Source organism: Polypterus senegalus, chromosome 14, assembly GCF_016835505.1.
Source record: "Polypterus senegalus isolate Bchr_013 chromosome 14, ASM1683550v1, whole genome shotgun sequence".
Classification (NCBI taxonomy): Eukaryota; Metazoa; Chordata; class Cladistia; order Polypteriformes; family Polypteridae; genus Polypterus; species Polypterus senegalus.
In genome coordinates this window covers 88,498,340-88,517,040 of record NC_053167.1, presented here as the reverse complement: position 1 = coordinate 88,517,040, position 18,701 = coordinate 88,498,340, and the positions used below count along the sequence as shown (strand labels likewise).

Genomic DNA, 18,701 nt, shown 5'->3' with positions numbered 1-18,701 from the left:
TATTACTTGCAATTTTGCTTTTACAAAATTAAAGTACTATAAGCAGTGCGTGTTAGATCACTATGTGAAACTGAAACAAGCAGCAGGGTTTGATAATCGGTATATTAATTTAATGCACCTGTTCATCAAATGGAGGTGTACTTTGCCATTATTTTTTTCTAAAGGTAAGAGATACCGATAAATCATTTTTATACACTTGCTACAAACAATTAACTTTTCTTGTTGCTGTTTTGTGTCTGTCGAGACTGAGCACTTTCTCGCCTTGTGGCATAGAAGTTATTTTCATTTACTGTAAAGCTCCGGAGCAATTTCTGAATCTGTTTTATTTAAGAACCTATTTTAGAAAAGATTGATGTATGTATGTTATGCCAATGCCACACTCCCACACCACATGGCACATTATATAGCTGAAGCAAGTGTAAGAGTGAGAAAGAAGTAGTAGATATTCAGTGTGTTTATTGTGCATTATTTAATTGCAAGGCAGGGAATTACAAGAGAATTTCAGCTCTCTAGATGTTCAGCTTTAACCTCTGTGATAATGATTTGCTTGATTCAAAGTCTCATTAATTAAGACATCACAACAGTATTATTTACTTTTGCTTCAATACATGCACCAGTTCATAAATTTCTGTTTTAAATGTTTGCATCATTCTTGTTCCATGCTCACATCTCTCTCATTTATTTACTCTATATCCAGACTGATTTCCTTACACATATATATTGATTTGACACTAGTATATCTAAAATGCTACTTCTGAGTAGAGTTACTGTATACATGAAAACAAGTGTCTATGCTGGTAGTGGTAGAGAGATGGTATAGAGGTACTTTATTGCTTCAGGAGCTGGCTGGCATTCTGTATTAGAAATAACAGTGAATTCTACTGTAGATCCGGCGAGAAGTCAAGCAAAATTACAGATTTTATAGGCTAACTAAAAAGATTAGAATATGTCAGCTTTCAAGGCAACTCAGGCCCCTTGCCTGAAGAAGGGGCCTGAGTTGCCTCGAAAGCTGGCATATTCTAATGTTTTTAGTTAGCCTATAAAATCTGTAATTTTGCTTGACTTCTCACTACACCCATAATGGCTAACACTGTACAACACCTAAGTGCTCTAAATCTGAAAAGTCTTAAGACAATATCTAATCAACCATCCATGATCTGGACCTGAAGTATAGTTGGTTCATACAGCAAGACCATAGACCAAAACTCAAAAGCAACAACACATGATAATGATTTAAAATAAGAAAAAATAAAGTTTTAGATTGGCCTGGCCAAGCTACAGACCTAAACACAACAGAAATTTAGTGACAGGATCTATAATGAGCAGACTGTCCTTGAAACCCCAAGAATGTTTCTGAATGAAAGCTGTTTTGCAAGGAAGAGTGGGTAAAATTACTAGATAGCAATGTTAAAGGCTGATACTGAATTATATCTTTCTTTTCAGGGTATTCTGTTCAACTTCCTAAAGCCTAAACTCTCCAAACCTACCTTGGGACCGGTCTACAGTCTTCTCTTTACCATGTAAAGCATCTTATAAACCTCTTGCCTTGATTTTTCTTTGGTCCAGAGACAGCCCCCTCACTCTTCACCCACTCTAATGGGACACTCTATTCTCCAATGTTAGACATTACCCAAAAAGTCAGAACTATCAGCCTTCCTAATTTAGAATTCTGCATTGACTTTATCCTGCAGCTCATAAGCATCATCTGATGGGCCATACCCCTATCCTCTTTGCCAGTTATATCCTTTTGGTTCACATGGTACTTTTCTTTTCCTGTGGCATTGTCCTTCTGTGTTTTCATTTTGGACCCATATATGCCACTTGTTATTTCCTTTTCTTTCATTAAATATTCCACTTCTTCCTTCTTTTAGACTTATCTATGCTTCCACTTAACCCCCTCAATGTAAATTATTCTGTCTTGATACTCTGGCAAAAAAATTAATTCATGCCTCCTGCTGGAAAGCTCCTGAGTATATTATTGTGGACAGTTGGCAGTCTTCCTTCTATAATTTAATCCACATTGAATTATCTGCATAACGGATTAAAGGTGCCTCCAGCAGTTCAACTGACATTTTGACTACTGCTGCTCACTTGTTTAAATCCTGGTTTGATGCTGCCCCCAATTCCATTTTTGTTAGTTGCTATGCTTAACTTTACCTGGTTTGGTTCAGTTGTGATCCTTTTACCTTCCCGTTTTCTTGTGATTGGGTTATCCTAAAATGTTTACACCTTAACTCAGAATAGGTTAGGATGCATTTGGGTTGATTGGGTTGTTACACTGTTATTTATTTATTTTTTGTGATCAAATGTTTATTGGAATATAAATAGCAATAATGAGCAATAGAGAAAATAATGTTTTGTAGGCTTATAGAAAGAGTGTCTTAAATTTGAAATAGATCCATTTGCTTTGTGTAGTGGTGAGTTAATCTATTGACATTTTGTTCACTTTATAAACAGGTTCCACATTCTTTCCTGCCAGAGATATTATGATCCACATTGCCTTATTGATGTTTGCAATGCCTGGGTCTGTCAAGATGACAGGCACTGCACCCGGTCTTCACTCTTCTCATTGTCAGTAGTGAGTCCACATGGGTGCTTAACGTAGAGCTTTCAGGCTGTGCCCAACCAGGCTAAATAGATTATTTGGCCAACTGGTAATTGACGGTGAATCGTCCTCCAATGCTGGGTTTCATCATGCTTAAGTGTCACTTGTAGATGGTTCTTTAGCTGGACTCTTTACTTAGACCAGTTTGCCAAATATAGCACCAACTGGAGTGAATATCTCCAAACAGCACGGTTCTAGAGATCACTAGATAGTTAACAAGCACTTCTCACCATGCCAAGGGACTACATATAGATTGTATGAATATATTAGGGCCATTAGGGGCTGTAACTGAGCACCAAACCCTTCAGACAACTACAAAGGCAATACGGACAGAGGATCCTCCTTCTAACAGCTCCCTCTGGCAGCACCCATCAAACCTGATGGGCAGTCCCAAGTGAACTACAGCTCTCATACTACACTGTGGGTATCCAAATTGGGCTCACCCAGAGTTATGCTACTCTGATTGACAGATGCCCAGGTGAGAGGCAGTCTCCAATTGCTCCTCACTTCTTTTTGCCTCCCAATCAGGAAAGAGAATACCAACCACCCCAGACAAGATGCTGCACCCATTATGCTATCCTACTCTTATACTGGTCTTTCGGCCGGGTAAGGCCTATCTGTTAACCCCCACTGGGATGCCAGTCCATCTGTTTCTCCCACCATGTTGGCATCCCATGCCAGCCTCCTAAGTCGGGGCATGCCATGTCTCCCTTCCAGATTATCTATTGTATCAGTCTCCACACCAGGAAAGGGAACAGGGTTATCCTGACTCTCTCTCTCTATACAAGTATATATAAAAATATATGTGTGGGGAGGTGTGCGTGTCTGTGTGTGTGTGTGTAATTGATCTTATCTTCATACAGTAACGCCTGCATGAGTGTATAACTGTGTACCATTTTAGGACATGTCTAGTTATTTTTTATACATATCAATCTTTTCACAATGCAAAAACCTGTCCTTAAAATTTACATAGAAATACTAAATTATTTCTTTAAAATGTTTTGTGTTTTATATTACTTTGTCTGTAGAAGGCAATTAATAAAACACATTTTATCTCCTGTTGCTATCAATATGGCTCCATTCACACTTTGTTAGGTATCTGGTAATTCATTCACCAGCTTTGAAGATCAAAAAGCCATTGTGCTTTAGCAGTCTGTTTCCTTTACGTGACAAGCCAGGTCATTTCATTAACATTCTTTACCTTGTTGAAAGCAGTCGACGTACTTGCAGGAAGTGGTAACAGTCAATGAATTACTCTACTTTAGGGCTGTGGCCAGGCTGCAAAAAGATCTTGCTGCATCAGTGACTTGTCAAGTAAATGTCAGATTCCTAAAAGTGAAGGCAGCACTGAATGTGGAATTCAAGAGAGAACACTACTGAAGTGCATTAAAACGACTAAAAATTACAAGTCCTGATTGGTTTATAAATGTACTGAATTAGAGGTCTGCAACTACTTTAAAATGTATATTGCATGTTTTGATTGTATTTAATGTAGTAATAATATGTAAAAGGAGTAAGCACATATTCTTCAGTCTATTTGCCTTCTATGTTTCAAGAGGTGTAGGACTTAGCTAGTTCTGTGAACAGATTGTGGAAACTGCATGTTCACAGTGGCTAAGTTCCGCTCCTTTGATACTGATTTCATCAAGAAAAGAGGTAAGCTAGATATGTGTAGCTAATATTAGAAGGAAATTGATTTTGAAAGTAACAATGCTGACTTAAGTGTAGATTTTTTTGTATGAGAAAAGGCTATCAACTGAACATAAAATGATCTGTGTAACAATAATATGGTGATGACAATGCTGTATCGAGTGATGTCCTCAAAATTCTTAGCAATATTTTGAACCACACTTTAGCAGTTGGTTTCTTATTTTATATCTGATATGAGTTGTGTTGAAAAGGAATTTCTGTGTTATGCATGCAACATCTTCTTAACCAAATTTTAACTGTCACTGCTGACCTTCTTGAAGAATTTAACTAGATTTAAAAATAACACATGTCATCCTGGAAATTACTGTCCAGTCATACAGGAAGAAAAACAGATTGGAAATATTCTGTATCACACTGCACTTCAGGTTGCTACATTAACAGGGATAAAAGAGTCATGTAGAAGACCCACATGTTGGAAAAGTTCAGCTGGGCATGATTTGTGTGCTCTTTTTATCACACACTTGGAAAATATAGTTTTTTCCATGATGCAGTTGAACATTCTAATTGCTTAAGATAAGAGGTAGGTGTTTAAAAAATGTGCAAGATCTATCTAGGGTAGTATCAGACAAGTCTATAATATTAGCACACCTTTTACTAAGTCTATACCAGTCACGCAAACAATCCGCACCAAGCTTACCTTTGCTTACTTTTTACCAAAGACTGTAATCCATCAAGGTCACTTAAGCCGTCCTTAAACACTGTTCTTTTTGATTTGAGTTACTGATGATGAAGTGCAATTTTACACATTTTATTAGCTATTTTTCATCTCTGTTGTTAAATTTTATTGTAATACTTCACATATAGGAAAGGCATTTTTTTCTTGTTTAGTTAAAACCTGTTTTTCAAACAACATACAGTACTGCAAGTGAAAAGATTTCTAAATGAACTGCCTTGATTGGTGGATGATGTTGCAAAGAGAGAGTGTGCTGACTTTTGACACCTATTTTATACTGCTAATTTAGATAGATCGAGGCAAGAGAATGAAAATGGTCAGGAAAAAACAAAGGGTTGGGGTACCAGCCGGAAGCTGTGCTAAATATGTTGGTTGAATAAATAGGAAAGAAAAATGCAGTCATCCATGGGTGCAAAACACAGCGTGATGCTGTTTAAATAAAAAGATGCCTCTGTGAGAGAGTTTTCACCACCTTAGCTGCAGGTTCTCATTGAACAGCAATTTTGTTAGCCTCTAAGGTTTGTATAGTGCCAACCAGGCAGTGGCAGAGCTTTGTTTGTAGAAACTGGGTTAGTCATTCTGAGGTTGATGAACTTCTGAACTGCCAATGAAAAGGAAGATGAAGTTAAAGGCAATGCCCCCTCTCTGCCCAGGCTGGTATTGCCTACCTTCTCGGGGCTTTGAAAATGCCTCCTAAGCGTCCATGCTTGATAGTAGACATACGTCTAAAAGTGTTAGCACAGATTGTTGAATCAATGGCACAGTAAATTTTAATAAAAGTAAATAATATCAATATCCATTCATCCATTTTCAGACCCTCCTATTCTTATGGGGTTGTAAGCATCACTCCTGCAGGAAAAGATGCCAACCGAAAAGCAGTGCAAAGTGAATGGTAAGTCACTGCAACATAGCAAATAAAATTTACATCAAATTTTTCTGCAGGGTTTTGTTTAGCACAGAACTATAGCATGATTGTTTTGTGTTTGAAGAAGAAGATGATTAAGTGACTTCATCAGGGTTACACTGTGATTCAAAGGCAGAGGCTGAACTGCCAGCTTTGTGGCTCAATGGCTTATTTACACACATTCACTGCCTTTGAAATTCTCTCTTTATCTGTCTCTGGAGATGTATACTTCACAAATACATATATTAAATTAGTGCTTAAAAGATAATGCAATACAGAGTCATTTAAAGCAGCTAACCATATACATCACTGAAGAGATGTGTGTACTACATTCCATTATAGACCCACAATGAAATGTAATATACAAGTCTCAACTGTGGAAAATAAAACTCTCAGCTCTCGCTACAGTGTTTCTAACAGTCCACAATCCGGACGCATGGAATATAATTTCCGTGCCCTGAAATCTCTTTTTAACACTTTTGGCAGGGTCCCTTTTTTAAGTACATATGAAGAATTCAGTCACCTGTAAAATTTGAACAGCGAGTAACATGCATGCTATATACTGCATGCCTTATCCGCAATAAAAAGACACCAAATGGTCTCTTACCTTAAAACTTAAAAAAAAAAAAAAGCAGCTAAAAGAAAAGCATGCAAATGAATCTAATGAAAGCCAGAGAAGGCCCCTTTTGAATCATTTAAAGAAAGGCAGCACTTACAACCCCTGCAAGCCAACTAATTCACCAGAGTGAATTGTCAAGAAAACTATATTTGGATCTGACTGCTTCTTTGTGTTCTTTTGAAATATAAACCTTCTGTCGGCTGAGGTTTGAAAGCTTCACGCTTTAATGCATGTCAGACTGTAGTTAGAATTATATTCAAATCAAACAACAAGATTATCACTGGCATTTGATGTGAACGATTATGCTTTCACTGTGTTTTGTTATTCTTTAATTCATAATAAATGATAGTAACAACTTTAATACATTATGCAACACAGATGTACTGTTTTGCCTTGGGCAGTTGACAACTGCGCACTGCCGTGTCCAGCATCACATATGTCAGTATGTTGTTCTGACTGAGTATAGTTCAATTCATATATAAAGGTGCTGGATTTATGTAATAAAATATGACATAATCCATTTTCTGTCTACTTAATGTGCTTTTTTATTTACAGGTCTGCAAGAAGTCACCAAAGACAAGGCAGGATCCACCCCGGATTAGGACACTCATAGACACACACTCATCTCACACTTAAGTCAATGGTTTGCCAACTTGGATAATGTCAAATTGTGGGAGGAAACCAGCCTACCCGTAAAGGCCACCATTTTCCACACACAGAGCATGTGGGCCCAGAATAAAATCAGGTCTCGCTGAAACAGTGAGCACACATTACTAACCGCTGCATCTTTAATGGTCATGTTGAGCAGTATGTGGTGCAATACTGGCTTTAGTTCTGAATGGTGTGTCGGTCTAATAAGGAACACGCCTACTTAAACCTGGGCAATTTTTAGTCACCATTACACCTAACATACTGTGCTTGTTTTGTGGATGTAGGAGTAAATCATCCATAGACAAGAGCTTCATATTTATAGTACCGGGGTGGCCAACTCCGATCCTGGAGAGCTGCAGTGGCTGCAAGTTTTTGTTCTAACCCAGTCATTTAAATGAAAGCCAATCCTCACCAATAACATATCTTATTTAATTTCATGGCTTGTTTGTGTCGAAACTCTACCATATCAGTTCATTTTTAAATCATAGATTTTTGTTTTTCTTTCTAATGATTCATGTATTATCCAAGTGATTTGAAACCTGAAACGGACGAGTAATTTTCAGTTCTTCACTTTCTCCTCAGTTTCCTTCTGAGTACTTAATTATACCAAATAGGGAGAGTGGAAATGGAGACAAGCTAGATGTGCAACTGCTGGTTCCCTTGTCATTTAAATATTATCTTTAATAAGGAGCAGTTAAAACAATGAATACCACTATTTAAGACTAAAATAAGTAATTAAGGGTTCAAAATCTTACAAGCAAGACAACTAAAATGAAGTAGAAAAATGTCACTTGAGCAATAAGTGCCTTACCAGCAATGAATGATTTCTCTTGAAGCAATTGAGTTAGAACAAAAACCTGAAGCCACAGCAGCCATCCTGGACCAACAATGCTTAGCCCTGATTTAAAAGGTCTGAGTATTAATAACAAATCAATTAAATTAAGTTAATTTGTAGCAAAAACTAGTCACAAATTAAGAAAATGGTTAGAATGAATACCTTTAGCCACTGTGGCTCCCCAAGATCAGAGTTGGCCATCCTTGTTAGCTAGGAAGAAACGTGCGCCACGGACCATGGAGATTTGAGGCAGGAGCACCAACTACTGCACTGAACAAACTGTCTTATCTTTTATTGTGGATATTTATTTGCAAAGATATAGGAGATAGAATCCATCACAGATGCCTAACTAGCTTTCTCTGAAAATAAAGATTTCTTTATCTGTCTAAATGCACCACATTAATTTACACTTTACCAGTCTTTATTAAATACAATAATATGTATTGGAAGGTAATAATTGCACAGTTCAAAACAATCAGTCAAAGTGAATGTTCTGCATTGTGCATGTAGTGATTGAGACCACTTCCGCTAGACTTACACATGCTAATGGCAAATCTCTAGTTCTGCAGAAGAATGCAAAACTACACCAACCAGGATATTTAGGGCAGAAACCACCTCGTCTCAAAACGCAATTTCCTGTGAGCAACATCCTGTACATTGACTGATGTACTTCCAGCAAGAAATATCAATTGAAAGGGTTTGCAGAAGTAAGATTTTCCAAATTCATACAGGTCAGAGCTTCAATGAGTTTGTGGCTTTCATCTTGAACAGAAATAAATGCCCAAGTTTTGTAAACAAAACTACATTTTCAAGTGAGTAGGAACTGAAAAAAATCTTACAAATGACAAGACTTGATTTAGTCCGTCTAAGTTTTCCAGTAAGACATTTAGTTAATGTTCCAATAATTGCATCCAGTTGTTTCCTAAATGAGGATAGTAGCTTGGGTAAGTTATGTGAATTGCCTAAGGTAAGTGTCTTGTGTCAGTTGGGGCCTATTGACTTCAGGACCAGCCTATTATCTATAAAACTTGTGCCATTTTGATGTTGGTATGTTAAGAAGGCAGCCAGCTCCATCGCTCCAAGCCAAAAGTTTTACACTCAAAGTCACGGCATGCCATATTGGGAGTGTTGTCAAGCCTAAAAGCCCTTGGTTGGCACTTATGAATACGCACATTTTTCTAGATCTTTACTCTTTTGTAAATAAAATCCAAAAATGATAACAAAAAAAAAAGTCATATCCCCTTGGGGCAATAGCAGGTTTGGTTGTATTACTATGATGTTTTACAGTCTTTATAACGACATGTTTTGTAATAATTACTGTTTTTCCTGACAGGTATAGGTGTCCAAAAATTGAAATCATCTTACAGCCAGTATATTTTAAGTGTTGACAAGAATAATTTAATCTTAATAAGCCTGGATAAGAAGTAAGATTTTATCTATAATGAAAATATGTTTAATGCAGGTTAATGCGAGACAGAATGTTTTTGCTGGTCTTGAGTATTGAGGAAATATCTTACGATAATGCTGCAGAAGTGGCATGTCTGCCAGGTCCCATTCAAGACTGCACTGCTTGTTGGAACACTGAGCCAGCTGAAAGGTTTGCATAGGCACTATGCCCTAGACAGGGGTATGCAACTCCAGACCTGGATATTTGTAGAGGCTGCAGATTTCAACTTTAACTACATTTTTAATTAGAACCCATTTGTTTCCTACTAAAGGAATATGTTTTGTTGGGTTCAGTTTCCGTTAACTTGTTTGTTACGAATCAGAACCCTTATCTATTTTAGTTTTAAGCAGCTGCATTAAGGTTTAAATTGCTGCCTGTTATCATAACTAGCCCTCAGTTAATAACAAGGTGTAAATGATAAATGAACCACCAGCACTCCAACTAATGTGCCACCATTTAAGCCTGTGTATGTACATCATGAAGTATCTGTGTTAATATGATGTTTTGAAATATATAAGAATGAGGAGGGAAAAACCAAGAGGTGTAAATCTGTTCCAGACCACAAAACATATGAATAATGTTCTAAGATAACAAAAAATCTACAATGTAATAAACATTTGTCTTAGAAGATTGAAAGAATGAACATGCCCTATAATGAAATACATTGTTGTATTATCTGCTAGGCCTGGTATGTAATTCAGAAACTGATTGGAATGAAAACTTGTAGCCATTGTGGACCACCAGGACCAGAGTTGAGTATCCCTGCTCTAGACTATTTTGATTTCAAAATTGTTTAGTCTGGGATGATTTATTGTTCTGTCATTATAATAATATAAAACCTGCTATTCTGCATCCAAATGCTCTCCCTTTATTGTTGTACATGGACAATTGATTTCAATGATGTTGATCATTTTCATATACACAAGTGTTCATAAATTATTAACAAAACGAAAATGGCTATGTAAAGGAAGCCCCAATATAACTGACATGATGTGTTTGCATAAACACATTTCTAATAATGACAATGTTTAAGCAAAGGTGAAATTAAATGGTCATGCTAAGCTTAACAAACCATGACAGAAACTTATCAGCACTAAATAAACCAACAGAAACATTCAAAAAACAAAGGTTTTTAACTATACACGATGGTGAAAAAAGCTGACTACTCTCAGATCATTTTAGGAGCATGTTTAAGTCATTTAGATGAAAAATCTTACACATTTTTCTAGTTCTTTGATCATAGCCACACTGATTTCTCTGGAGATATTTTTTCACAGAGCTATAAGGAAACACGTCAAACAAAAATGAAGAAGCTACGCTCATCCTTAAGCATCAATGACACATTGCACCAGGGCTAAATCACCAAGTCGATCTTTGATTTCTCTCTTTATCTGTTCTAATGGCTCTTTTTTGCAGCCTCTCTTGTCTTTCACTCCTTTCATCCCCCTTAACTTTCTTCTCTCCTTGCCTGTCTATATATGTTACCTGTATTTTTTCATTCTAGTCTCACAACTCTAATCTTTTTATCTATTTTTTCAAGCACTTGACCAATTTCCATTATGTAGATACATGTATGCATCTCAATCTATTTATCTATGATTGTATACGTGTATCACATCTAATAATTGCATTCAAATTATCTGCTGTTCTCTTCAAGTCCCTTAAATGCATAAATTGTGCTTATTCTAGAATCATATACTGCAGAGAATATCTTAAATAATTATCCAAGGGTTGGTGTACATGAAGCTGGAGTAGTAGAAGACGATAAATGAAAAAAATAGTGTCTTCCAGAATTTACTGTTGCAGTGTGATTATACTGTCTACTGACTCATGGTTGTGAGCCACGGCCAAGACAATTTAATACAAATTAATGTTTTTGTGCTAGTCGTTACCTTTGTGTGCTCATGCAGAGCTCGCTTTACATGAATACATACATTGAGGCATGATGTCAGAAGTAACATGAATAATACACACAGTAGTAATCTAGCACATAGAACTTATGTAGAATCTGGTTGAAACAGAGGTACCAAATCTAATGGAGACGCCTTTTATTTATTTATTTTTTTACTCATTTTTGCCTCACGGGCACCTCTAAAGATCACAACTGACATATGTGCCGTTTGATTTACTATATTTACTTAATTAATTGTATTTATATACCGCTTTTCCATCCTACTTAATGCTGTTTACATAGACAGCAGGCAATCCCTTCAACCACTACCAATGCGTAGCACCCACCTGGATGATGGAACAGCAACCATTTTTGTGCTAATAGACTCAAAACACATTTGCTGTTGGGTGATGAAGTGGTGAGAGAGAGGGAGCCAATAAGAGACAGGGGATGATTAGGGGAGCCAGAATGGCCAGACCGTAGTGTGCAGTTTAGCCAGGATATTGGAAAACATCCTACTCTTTTTCAGCTGATGACTGGGGATCTTTTATGACCACAGAAAGTTAGGACTGTGTTTTTACATCTCATTCACAGGAAGGTGACAGTTTTTACAGTACAATACAGTAAATCCCTTATGACTCACCATCAAAGTTTCAAATTTTGGTTTGCACCTTAAATGACAGCTTCCAGTGAAGCTGTCATGTAAAAGAGTAGGTAAGAAATGTATTCATGTACAAATTGATTCATTTCTGAGTAGTACTCGATAAAAAATATATGTATTTGCATGCATATAGCGCTTTTCTCACTACTCAAAATGCTCAGTAATTGCAGGTTAAGGGCCTTGCTCAAGGGCCCAACAGAGCAGAGTCCCTATTGGCATTCACGGGATTCGAACCGGCAACCTTCCAATTGCCAGTGTAGATTCCTAGCCTCAGAGCCACCATAATCTAATTACATGTGTATTTATCTATCTATGGATGTCATAAAAAGAATGAAACAGAGAAATCTAAAAAGGCTGGAGTCCAGTCCCAAAGGGAAAATCTGTTTAATAGCATTGACACTGTAGGAGGTGGAGAATGTAATAGGACCAGGGATGAGTGCCACATCAAAGTAATTGGAGCCTTCTTTCTTTGCAGAGTTTAGACAGGTAGGGTAAGTTTGTGATTGATGTCCTTCAATACCAGAGTTCCAGAGGAATGTGGAACAGACTGGAATGATGGGAGGAGTGAGCCAGAGCTTAGTGATTTTACCTGAAGTTGACAACTTCTGAGCGGTTGAGCAAGTAAAGTAATTCATGATTCTTCTAATGAACCTTTTATGTTACTCACTGTAGGAATAATCAAAGAAACGTGCCCAAGTTTGTAATGTCTGAGATTTGGTATAATTCATGTTAGAATGTTTTGAGTTTGTTTTTCTTGTTTTAATTTTTTCATAATTCTGCTGACGCCATTTTGTTTATTTTTAATACCGTCTCTGCCATTTTGGGAGGAATTTTGATGGCAGTGGTCATGTTTATACTTTGCTATGCCTGTTGCTGGTCATACAGAAATCATGTGGTGTACTGTGTCATCATGTACCACATGTTTAAGATGGTGATGTGACTCCCTAGACATTCTTGCTTTGCATCTCTTACTTTATTCTGCTTTCTTACTATAGAACTGTGAAAAATAAATGGTGCTTTTGAGAAGACTTTATGGAAGGACTTTTGGTCGGTGCTGTATTTTGAGTTAAATTCTGTTATTTTTGTCTTGGGTTTCATCATTCCATTTCTCTTTCAGTGCCCCAGTAACTCTTACACAGTGCTGATCAATTCATTAGACATCATAGGTGACCAGCAAGGGTGCAGTTTCTGAAAGTTAAGAAGTGTGGACTCTGGACACCAACGGACAGTGTTTATGTAACTCCAGTGACATGGACTTCCATAATCCATCCCCCCAGTGCATTGTGGACAACAAAACACCAAGGGCCGTCATTTTGGTAACTCGGGGTTACTCTGAACATCAAAGGAGGGGGTCTTCAAAGTCTAATGATATTGAATGCGCATATGGAAACCAAAGGGTGCTCAGGACCTTTTGTCAACATTAAGTATATAAAGCATGTTTGTGTGTGTCTATGTGTGTATACAAAGTGGACACAATCCCCTTTTAATATAAAGGTTACTAGAAGATTAAGAAAGTAAAAGGGACCATCGTGATCCATGAAATTGTTGATTAAGTAGCTTATTAGGACACAGTACTGGCCTCTTCAGATGTGGGCCTGAGAATTAAAGCAGACTTCTGGATTGCCTTGCTCTTATATAGCAGACTGACAGGACAGGGAGACGGGCTCACAGCATCCCAGAGGGTGCCGACAGAGGTTGCAGGGATGGGGGGCTGCATTCACCAGTGTCAAAGCTCTGCTGAGTATGCTTGTTGAATGAGCAGGGTGTGATGGGACAGAGTCTGACTGAAGGAAACCGATTCTGACTGCTTTTATCATAGATTTTGAGTATTAATTGGATTTTTAACTTCCTGCATTGCAGTGTTTCTTTTATGAATAATTTATTGAAGATGTTATTTAACCACTGCATGTTGGACATTGTTTGTCTTAAACTAAATGCACTATGCACTTGCTGTTTGTGTCCTCATTCGCCATAGTTTATCTAAGTTATGAGATACAATTACGGAATATGGAAGAAGCTAATGGTTAAAGACACATGGGGCATCACACATAGACACATAATGTTTTTGAAATGTCATCTCAGTAGAAAACAAATCTAAAATATACTTTAACAGATGTCAAAATTGCTTACCTGCACTTATCATTCAACATACCAATCAATACAGCTAGCTCTGGCACTTAACAAAGGAGTAATCTCCCACTTCTACTTCACAAAAACCTCTCAATTTCTTCATTTGAGGAGTTAATGAAAAATGTTGTCTATGCTGAGCAAATCTGTGACTTGAGGTATGAATGAGAGAGAATCATCACAGCAATTGCAGACATCACACTAGGCACGGCTGACAGGACTTGAATAGAAATAAAGCATCATGTTGATGTCTGTGATAGTGAAAATAGTGTTAACATTCTTTTAGCATTCTTTTTCCTTTCCATTCAGAATATTTAATTTGGAATTTTCTAAGATAAAAATTTTGAAATGGTTCGATTCTCTTTATTGGTGTTACTTTTTCATTATGTTTATCCCTTAAAATTACAGTTGTAGTGTGTGTTTAAACTTGTCTTTTATTGACCTCTTTTCAGAATCTGTATTTTTCTCCCCCAACTTATTACAGCAATGACCTTGACCAATGCAAGAATGGGAAAGTCAAAGAAATATGGTGCCGGATATCATTTTCTACTGTACTTCTATTTTAGGTAAACTATCCTTGAATAAATGCTTTTGAATTGCCCTTTTCCCACTGCTTTCCCTTGCAGCTGCTCAGACATCAATGACTGGAAGCTAAATTTTCCATGCAGACTAGCATCTAATTGTACCACAATTCAAACTAACACATGTAAAGCACCAGTGGGACTCACAAGTCAGACAAATTACTGTTCAAGAGCCGTAAGTGTACATTTTAGGCAACTCTTAACTACTGGTTTTGAGGTCCTATTATTTCTGCTAGACAATAATTGCTTCCCATGGGTTTTTAAAAGTGTTATCTGTACCAGAAGTTATCTATAATTGTATTGATCAAATACGTTTGACTGTACTAGATACAGAGAAATTCATTTAATTGAAAAATATGACCTCAAGAAGTTGATAACTTCAAGAAAAGTGCCATCCCAAAGCCTTATTATACCTCTGGAAAATTCTCCCTTTGGTTTTATTGGGAAGAAAAACTTCTGCTTCATTATTAAATACTTAAAGAATAATTGCTTTAAATAAATACTATGTTCTCTGTTCAGAATTCTATATTAGAAAATTAATCTGAATGATGCAATATAAAAATATACTGCTATCCTCTTCTGTTTATGAGACCCCCGCCCCATTAACAGATCATTGCTAAGCAGCTGCTGTCGGGGTTTAGTTGGTTTCTATTAAGTGAGGACAAAATATTTTGTGCTTGTGGTTATTGAACAGTGTTACTACATTCCAGGTCACTACAGGACTTATTGGTCTACAAACCAATTATGTAATCTGGTTCACAAATCTGGAGCAAGGCCAAGTGTGTTTGCTCATTGAAACCAGACTTTGAGGAAACGATTAATAGTTTTTTAAACTTTAGAAATATTGGAGTACTCATTGTTTTAAAAAAACAAACCGAGCTGGAACTGCATTCTTGATTCTCTTTGCATGTAAATGTGCCCACACAGCAGGATAGGAGTAAGCATTGAAGAAATTACTTTTATCCATTATTTGTTCCAGTCATTATCTTAGTGGGAGTCATGTGAAAGCCCAGATCTAGGCATAGTTCACTCTTTCAGGTTACAGGGCTCAAATAGTCCCAGAGAAAATGAATAAAAACACTAACAGCTACTGTATATCTTTGGCCAATAATAGGAAAGCCACACAAGTCAAAGCCAGATATGCACACCCTATGCTGGAGGTACCCTAAGTCACTGTCTCACGTAGTAAAAGGTAATAATGCTCTGAGGTGATCCATACCAGTATCAGCATTTAGTTTGTTGAGCAATTTATGATGCAATTAAAATAAAATGTGTTAAATAGAAATTGATGCTTAATTATTCTGTTTTCAAATATAGCCTAATCACTCATTCGGTGGCTGCATTTATGGGCTATGAATTTCAGTGCTGGAGGTTTGCACGGATGTTTTGAAGGCCATGTACTTAGATAGGGTAGGATTATCGCCCCATTTTAGGTTGTTTAGACACACCACTGTCTTTAGTTGGCATTTTCAATCATCATCCTCATCCAAAATGAAGGCTTTGAATGTTGAAAACATCTAGATCATCATCTTCGCTATCATTCACAAAGAGGAAGGCTGTAAAGGATGGAAACATCTGGATCATTTAATTACTAGTGCATGTTATTGTGGTCGAGTGAATCACTGGGCTTAACCTCCTGTGCCTACTGAGCTGATAACAGTAAATGTATAGAACTGGCTCAGTTCAGCAGGAACCGGAGTTCAGCTCCTTTCCACGTGGATCCGCCATGCCTACAAGAGCAATGATAGCACAAAGATAATCAGCTCTACTGTTGGTTTCATGTTGGAGGAGCACTACTTCTGTCATTTGCTATTTGAACAGATTATAGTAGCGGGGCTTTTCCACAAGTTTGTCTACAAGGGCCATTGCTCGATCAGCTGTGACATCTGAATCCCCTTTATGCAAATATATCTGTCTCAGCACAATCATATGATAACGAAAACTAAATGCATTGTAAAGCACCAAGAAGTACTGATATGTCAACAATAATTCTCAGCAGGTCTGGTCTCCAAAAGTGTGTAATCAGCAGATGGCAAACCTGCTGCTGTAACATAATGTGTGTTTTACAGAAGCGGAGATTCACCTTCATTAAAGGTCCTGAAATGAAAATCTAGCATGTATTAACTTGTCTGAAGTGTCATTATTGAAGCCTTTGTTTAGAATGGAATGATTTAAATGCTTCAGATATTACAAACCCAGTGTCTACCACTGCTTTGCTTGTCTTCAGGGCTTATTTGAGATATCTGCATTCCAAGTTCTTTCTAAATGTACCTTTACAATTTATTCATCTGTTTTGCTGGTGCGTCTTTTCAGCTGGATTGCCTGACACCTCAGCAGCCCAGCTGAACAGAGACTGAGTGTACAATATTGGTATTTAGATGGAAATGCTGCAATAAAAAGAAGATCAGCTATAACATACAGCATGATGGCTGACTTGATGACCTTCATCTACTGCAGTTTGGAAGAAAACAAAAGGAAACTTTGGGGCCCTATTTTAAGCATTATACTTTACCAACAAACATTTTTGATTATGTCTGAAAATTACATTTTGGAGCAGATAAGTTATATTTTCTTGACAAGCTGTGATGACAATAAAATTTTATTACTATGGTGTTGTGTAAAATAGCATTGCTTTCTCTTGGACCTGCCATTCTAGGTCCAAATCCCATGACCATTCATTGAATGTTATTTCCATGTCTGTTTGAGTTTCTTTCCATACTTTAAAGGTGTGCAGGTTAGGTTGTGGCTGACTGTAAATTTGCCCAGTTTAGTGTGTTTGTGTGCTGTAAAATGAGCTGTATACAGTTATTTCCCACAGTTATTGTTAGGTCTGCTGGTATAGGCTCTGTACGCCCATGACAATTAATTGGCTATGCTCTTTTGAGAATATACTGTATGTATGCAGGACTGGCACTTATGCCAATCTGTCACTTTAGGAAAAACACAGTTGTCCCATCCTTTTGAATCTGCAAGATCACAACATATACACACACGTAAAAGCTGCATTCAACCCAGTGCCTGTTGTTGGGCACAGAGTAAATATTGTGGCACTGTGCACTTCCACTTTCAACCATCGCAACTAGGCTATGCAACACACGTTGTAGCCAGCTTGAGTTCTGCAAGATTTCCAAAGCTTTAAGGATTGTTTGAGTCACACATCCTGTATCAATGCAAAGTCTAGGAAGGGCATCATCTCTCTCAAATCATCAAACCTGAAGTCTATGGAGGTAAAAATTCTGTATAAACTAGACTTGGTACTGTACAACTTAAAAGGGATTGTTATATTAATTCATATTATTATATTCAGGGGTGTGTTCTTGCTCCTACTCTGTTCAATGCTTGCTTGGACTGGGTGTTGAGCAAGGGCGTTGGGTCCAGCGGCTGTGGGACATCTGTTGGTGAAGAAAGATTCTCTGATCTTGACTTGGCTGACAATGCTGTGATCTTTGTGGAGTCAATGGAGGCTCTGATTTGGTTTTCTCAAGAAACTGAATGAGGAGTCTGAGTGTCTGGGCTTACAAGTGTCCTGGAAAAAAAAAAAAACAAGATCCAGGCCTTTAATGACCTCTTGCGCACAGCCATCAGCAGTGTGTCTGTCTGCAGAGAGAGTGTCAACCTTGAGGTTTACTTACCTTGGCAGCGACATTCATGTCTCTGGTGACTATACCTATGAAGTCAGTATACAGATTGGGAGAGCACAGGGTGTCATGAGGTCAATGGAAAGTGGTGTGTGGTGCTTGCAATATCTATGCAACAGGACGAAGGTCCAAGTCTTTAGAGCCCTGGTGCTTCTGGTCTTGCTATATGGTTGCGAGACATGGATGCTATCCAGTGACCTGAGATGAAGACTGGACTGCTTCGGTACTGTCTCTTCGAAGAATCCTTGGGTACCGCTGGTTTGACTTGGCATCAAACAAGTGGCTGCTCACAGAGTCCCAAATAAGAAACATTACCTGCATTGTGAGGGAGCATCAGTTACGGCACTACAGCCAAGTGG

The 18,701-nt window shown here is 37.6% G+C and overlaps 2 long non-coding RNA genes across 4 annotated transcripts in view; both read left to right on the top strand.

Annotated features, from left to right (window-relative positions):
• The window catches only part of LOC120515168, a 58,953-nt gene extending 51,669 nt beyond the window's left edge, over positions 1 to 7,284 (top strand). For all 3 annotated transcript variants that reach the window (XR_005630610.1, XR_005630609.1, XR_005630608.1), the window contains 2 exons: positions 5,803 to 5,880; positions 7,067 to 7,284. This is a non-coding gene — a long non-coding RNA (uncharacterized LOC120515168). The remainder of the gene's footprint in view (positions 1 to 5,802; positions 5,881 to 7,066) is intronic.
• Positions 7,285 to 12,237: 4,953 nt separating this feature from the next.
• On the top strand, positions 12,238 to 17,314 carry LOC120514863. The gene is made up of 2 exons (XR_005630529.1): positions 12,238 to 14,689; positions 17,018 to 17,314. It is a non-coding gene; the product is annotated as an uncharacterized LOC120514863 (long non-coding RNA).
• Positions 17,315 to 18,701: the final 1,387 nt, after the last annotated feature.